This window comes from Balaenoptera acutorostrata, chromosome 4, assembly GCF_949987535.1.
Source record: "Balaenoptera acutorostrata chromosome 4, mBalAcu1.1, whole genome shotgun sequence".
Taxonomy (NCBI): Eukaryota; Metazoa; Chordata; class Mammalia; order Artiodactyla; family Balaenopteridae; genus Balaenoptera; species Balaenoptera acutorostrata.
In genome coordinates, this window is record NC_080067.1 from 90,110,439 (window position 1) to 90,116,668 (window position 6,230).

At 34.0% G+C, this 6,230-nt stretch overlaps 1 protein-coding gene across 1 annotated transcript in view; it reads left to right on the top strand.

Annotated features, from left to right (window-relative positions):
• Nucleotides 1–6,230, top strand: part of ZBTB20 (zinc finger and BTB domain containing 20) — an 808,814-nt gene that overhangs the window by 305,085 nt on the left and 497,499 nt on the right. The gene's annotated exons all lie outside the window — the stretch shown is intronic.

Genomic DNA, 6,230 nt, shown 5'->3' on the forward strand with positions numbered 1-6,230 from the left:
TCAGAGCTGCAGTTAGAGAGATGACTACAAAGCAGGCCAGATCTTTGCTGTAATTTAGTTAAAGCTGAGGATATACCACTCACTTAGATTAGTAACTGTTACATAATAAATGAAACAAAACAAATCATTACTTGACTTCATAGGTAACTTGCTATCGAATGCTATTATTAGAAGGAAACTTTGAGATCTAAATCTCCCCATTTTAGGAAAAATTAAAACATGCATCTAAAATAGTTAAGTTACTTGTCCATGATGATATAATTTGATGGTGGCAGCTTCAGGACTATAATATAGGTCTGTCGTGCCCATTTTAGTGTTCATTATGCTACAAGAATTCACTTGTTTAAAAGCTTGCTATGTAATTTCAAACAGTTTCATTCACGTTGGTTATTGGTTTTTATGCCTCTAATAATTTATGGGGATGTCTTCAGACTTATACTGAGAAAAAAAGTGTATACCTTCCAATACCATCGCCTCTGTTTTTGCTTTCGTGTATGGAAGAATAAGTTACTCATGTGGTTACTGTTAGGAAGATACAAAAACTTAATCATTTGATAGGAGTCATATTTATTTATTGAAACACTGGGCCACACTGTGTTAACTTTGTACACTGAGAAAATGGGGGTACCCACTGATATTCTAGCACTACTGATAGCCACCCCTTTGGTTCTGTGTTCTAATAGTACTTACTTTCTAGTGTTAATGGAAGGATTACATGAGTTAATGCAAATAAAGCAGGTGGAACATAGTTGGCATTAATTAATTGCAGTATCCGTATTAAGTGCTAATGTCTCATTTCAAAAAGAAGAACAGGATATTCTTAGGATTATCCAGTAGAGGTCAGCGCTATGAACTCTGTTAAATACTTTTTTAGTATTATGGTCTGATTTCTTGAAAATAAAAACAAAAACTCCAAGATCTCTCCAAGTTGTTGTTTTTAATTGAGAATAATTGTATAAGAAATCACCATTTATCAAGGCATATCACATATTAGTTCAATAGAAATTTATAATTCTTTCATTTTTCAATTCATTATTATATTCTTAGTCTTGGCTTTAACCTTAATCTTATCACATGTGACCTTAATATTCAACCTTTCATTTATATTATTGATGATGTTTAGTGGGTGAAGTGATCGTGTATGGCAACTCCAGGCATAATTATATACCTTCAATTTTGCTGGAAAGTTAGTACCTTAATGAAATTTTGTTCCTTGTTATTTGCCTACTTTGCTATTCCTCAACACACAGTGTTGGTATTTAGAATCATAAAACCAGCAAATGTTAGAACTAGAAGTGATCATGGATATCAACAGGTCTGATTCCTCCATCTTACAGATGAAGAAACTGACACCCCAACAGGGAAGATAACTGGTTGAGTTTCGGTGATAGAAGATTATATTTCCTTATATTTATAAAAACAATTGAATCTGGAGAAACAATTGATTCTTTAACTTTTCTCTGATACTCTGAACCAATAGATTGACAATATAGCTCAATGTTATCTACGAGTAGACAGTACGCAGTATTTTTATCCTATCTAATTCAGTAGTACAGTATATCATGTATGCCTGCCACTTTTTAAATTCCTGTCGCTTTGCAATGATGTTAAAACCCACACTGAAACTCTTAAGTGATTATCTTTAAGGATTTTATTCTCCAGCTATGCAACTGAACAGTCTGAGTAATGAGACTACATGGTCTCTGCATGGTCAACTAAATACTTCTAGGAAGTGGAACCCCCTTCTGGAGTTATGAGAGAAACATCACTTCTAAAATGCCTTTAAAAGTACTCCAGCATAAACATTACACTGGAACATTTCATTAGCTTTCTGAGAACAACAAAGAAATGTGGAGCATAATAGGCTAATATGTTTAAGTGGCCTTGGTAGAACCCTACTTAACTCAGTGGGATTTTCTACAGCATGCAGAGGTGGAAAACCATTCCCTAAATATTTATTGTGTGGGACTGCCTCCTTCTTTATTTCATGCAGTTTGTATCAAAGAGAAGTGACTTTCCACCTGTAATTCTAAATTGAGGAAAGTCTCAAAATACAAGTTTTAGAAGAATCAATATTTAGATATGATGAACAGTAACCAGCAGCACAGGCTTTTGGCACTTGGAATTTCTGTCAGTAAAGATGGAAGAGGGGCCAGCTTCAGTCTCAGTGTTTTCTGTCCTCTTAGGACTTAAATATCCATCAGGATATTAAGGTTTGGGAAGTCCTTAAACTCCTGAAGAAAAAGGCAAGATGTATGCCAAACCTTATTCGTTACGAATTACAAAAATTATTAAATTAATTAATTTTTTCAGTTACTTAAGCCAGCAGTAAAACTGTTCTGCACAATGTTTTGAATTAAGTGAAATTATAGGTTAATGAAAAAATGTAAGATGGTAATTTGTATGGTTTTATTAGGATTCCAAGTGACTACACTGAGTATATTGCTGGACTTGCAGTATGATCCCTGACAATATTCTTTATCTCTCTGAGCTTCTATTTTCTCTGACAAAAATTGGGACTCGTTAGTCTTAGGAACACTATGATCATTGAGATTTTCTTGAGCTTTTAGGGAAAAAAGTGTAAATTAAATAAATTATAATATTTTAAGTAAGTTCAAATGGACATACATGATGACAAAACAAAGTTTTCCCTATAGGTGTTGGTTTCCTTTGTGTAGACGAGTTGTCACCAAAATTTGTTGAAAAGTAAGAATTCCTATTTGTATGGCATTGAATTAATGATGCAAAAAAAAAAAAGCCTCTTGAATGACAGCTCTAATGGCTGAAGTGGCATATTTAAACCATTATTTTTGCTTGTTTCACTTTCTGTCAAACTCTGTCTTAGAATTACTATCAACTGGTTGTACTGATAGACGGAATCTGTCTTTCAGTTCCAAGATGTGTTTTGTATCAAAGTTTTTCTTCATTGGTTTTTGGAATCTATAGGCAAAATAACACATAAAAACAAATGTAAATCCCAGCTGTAATTGTTTCTCAGCATTTGGTGACATCATAAATCCCATAAGATTTATACTTGTATTGTATTGTAAATATCACCAGAAACATTCAGTAGGAGGACGAAAAAACTCTAAACAAAACTTGAAAATAATACATATTCTTCTTTCTCACTATGAGGAGCGTTTCCTAGCTACCCTATTTACCCCAGTGGAATTTTACAAAAATGTTCCTGGCGCTCAAAGTTGATCTAACAAAGCATCAAGTGGGCTTATTTTAAAATTCACCCCTAAATATGTTTGCTGGTTTTGAATTTCTGATTTTGTGCTTATGTAACACAAAAACAGCTTTGGTTTTAAAACAAAAATTGGCAAAAATACTAGTGCATTATGTGTTCTAATCACGTATGGTGTTTTGAAAAAAATAGATTCAGAATTGACAAAATTGTTTCATTGGCATTGCAGTTCAAATGCCTGGCTTTTCTTTCTCACAAGTTGCCTAAAATAAAAATAAAACTAACAGATATTTCTTAAGTGAGTATGAACGTAATTGATTTTCGTTATATATAGTCCAACAACTGCACTACAGACATAAATTTTCATTCTGTGTTTTCACATTCTTTATTTTACACAGTTTTCTATGTTTTAGTTTATGGTCAAGTCTGTAATGTGCTTTAGCATCAATTTTAAAGTATCTGGGGTTCTCAAAAAAGTTTCTACCAGTGATATGAATAGTGCTCAAATTCTAGTATGAATGGCCCAGCTTTCTTTGATTTTTCTTATAAGTGCTTTTTTTGGTAAAATATATAAACTTAGAAACAGAAGTTTCCCTGGCTCGTATTACACTCAAGAGACAATGATGATACTGAAGTTCTTTTCATAATCAGGGCTTTTGTAGAGACTGTCCAGGTATTCTTAGCCAAAATATCCTTCTCATTGTACACTACTCCAGGGCAACATGTGGTGTGCCAGCTGGATGCCCTCCCTACATGCCTCAGGTGGCCACATTTCAATGGTGTCTATAGAGCACAGGCCAAATTCTCATTCTCTGTGTTAATCAGTGGGAGAATTCCCATAGAAAATGGGATGGGAGCATATTTTAGGAAAACTCAAAGAGATTATCCAGATGATTAGGCCAGGACATTGTAAGTTCGGGTTTTATGTAGAATTTCTATAACGTTATCTTACTTGACCAAAGAATGCTAGAAAATTTGGGGATATTTAAAAATTAAAAATAATCATGCTTTTTATTCCACTGTGATTTCTCCAAAGAGGATCCTACAAAATTTTTCTTTAGATACAATAGGAGCTCATCTTGATTCATAACATCAAAGACAACTGATGTACCTAGTAATATAATTTGATTGAACTTTTTCCCATGATCTTGAAAGGATCTGAATTCTACTTATAGGAGTCTCATTATACCTCTCCTTTCAATTAAATTCTAATCAATTCTATAAACATTTAGTAAGTACTTACTATGTACAAAAAACTGTGATAGATGCTCTGAATAATTCTGTGCATGGTGCCTTATGGTGTATAACATATTTTCACATTCATTATCTCATTTGTGTGGTAAAGATTCCCCCTACAATTATTACTTATTTAAATAGCCTAGAGTTTCAGAGGAGCTATATTTTGAATTTGGGGTAGAGTTTTTGCTTGTTTTGTTTTTGGTGAATCCAGAGACCATTCTACAAATACGTTTAGCATCCCTTGAATAAAAAATAAAGGCACATAATTGTATCATCATATTAAATTGATTTGGTTAGAACCAGTGGCATTTCCAGAAATTTTCTGTTTGTTTTATATGACATTAGGTTCAGTCTGAAGTGTATTTTTAATGACCTAATTGAAAAGGTTTGTCAAAATGTTCACAAAAATATTTTTTTTACTACTTTTGAGGCAATGTTGATGTATTATATTTCATATATCTTTTTTAAGATCAAAAAATTAGATTTCCCCAGAAACTATTCATATTTAAGATTATATCATATTCTACTGCTCTACCATGAAGTCTCTGTAAGTGCTATACAACTTCTGGAGAATAAGTCTGAAAGCTATTATTCTCCATTTAGCATGTACATTATTCTCTAATATTGTTACATCTAATGCAGAATGAAATGTTGTACTTCTATATTAATATTACATTTTAAAATCTTATTTCTACATATTTCTGAGATGTTTCACAAGTCTTTCTCTTAAAACTTCTTTGTAAATACTTTAAAATAATCTGTTTTATTTTTATTTATTTATTTCCCTTATCCATAGTGTTGAAATGGAATTTATCCTTTAGCATGTTTAACATTTTTAAAGAATTTAATGGGAAATCATCTTCACTTTAAGCACTGAACACAACACTTTATTCACAAACCTGAAATTCAAAAACTGATAGGAACTTCGTCATTTGCTTTGTTTCTAACATCAAATTTGCAAAAAGGCACTCTCCAGGTAACCCTTCAGCTATGTTACCCTGGGTGTTTGGCCAGAGGGCAGTCATGTTGACCCCATCTGCAAAGGCTGGCTAAACCAGAATCTTGGACTACTAGAATCCCATTCATCAAGGTCCATGTAAAGTAAGGTAGGTGGGAAGCAGGAGGACAGATGGTAGGGTCGGCAGTAAGGAACTTGTTTGTTGACATTGATATAGACCCTTCTTCTTGCCAGAGTGACTCCGTGGACTTTTTTTTGGCATGGAAGACTAGGCCAACACTATCATCTTAATAGAAGGTGAGCTGCAGGCAAACTGGAGAGATCCATGAACAGTAGGTGTTTAGGGTTGGCTTAGATTTTGTCTATCAGCTTGACTGTCATACGTACTTGATTGATGTGCAGTGGGGCTTGAAAGTGCTGCATTGAAGTTGAGGACTGTGTCATAAGGTTCCTGATATGGTGCACATGTCTGAATGGAGTTGGACATTGACTGCCCTTGCCTATGCCAAGCAACACCAGACTTGAGTGCATTATTCTGCAGTTGAGTAGCAGATGGTGAGTGCAGACGTTTGGAGGGGGTGTGCCTTCAAACACAATATGGAGCCAGCAAACTTACTTAGAAGGTTATTGCATGTCTTGACTTTGGCAGCTACTTTTTAAGCACTGATGAAAAATCCAACTTCCATCCATTGTTACTCTCAGAATACTCAGCATGATTCGTGTTCCAGGCAAAAGAAATGTGAAAATCAAATGCACTATTCACTATGTTGGTCACAGTTGGTTGAAGGTGACTTCCTTGGTATTGGCTAAATGGGCCAAGTAAACATTCTGAGACTGAATATT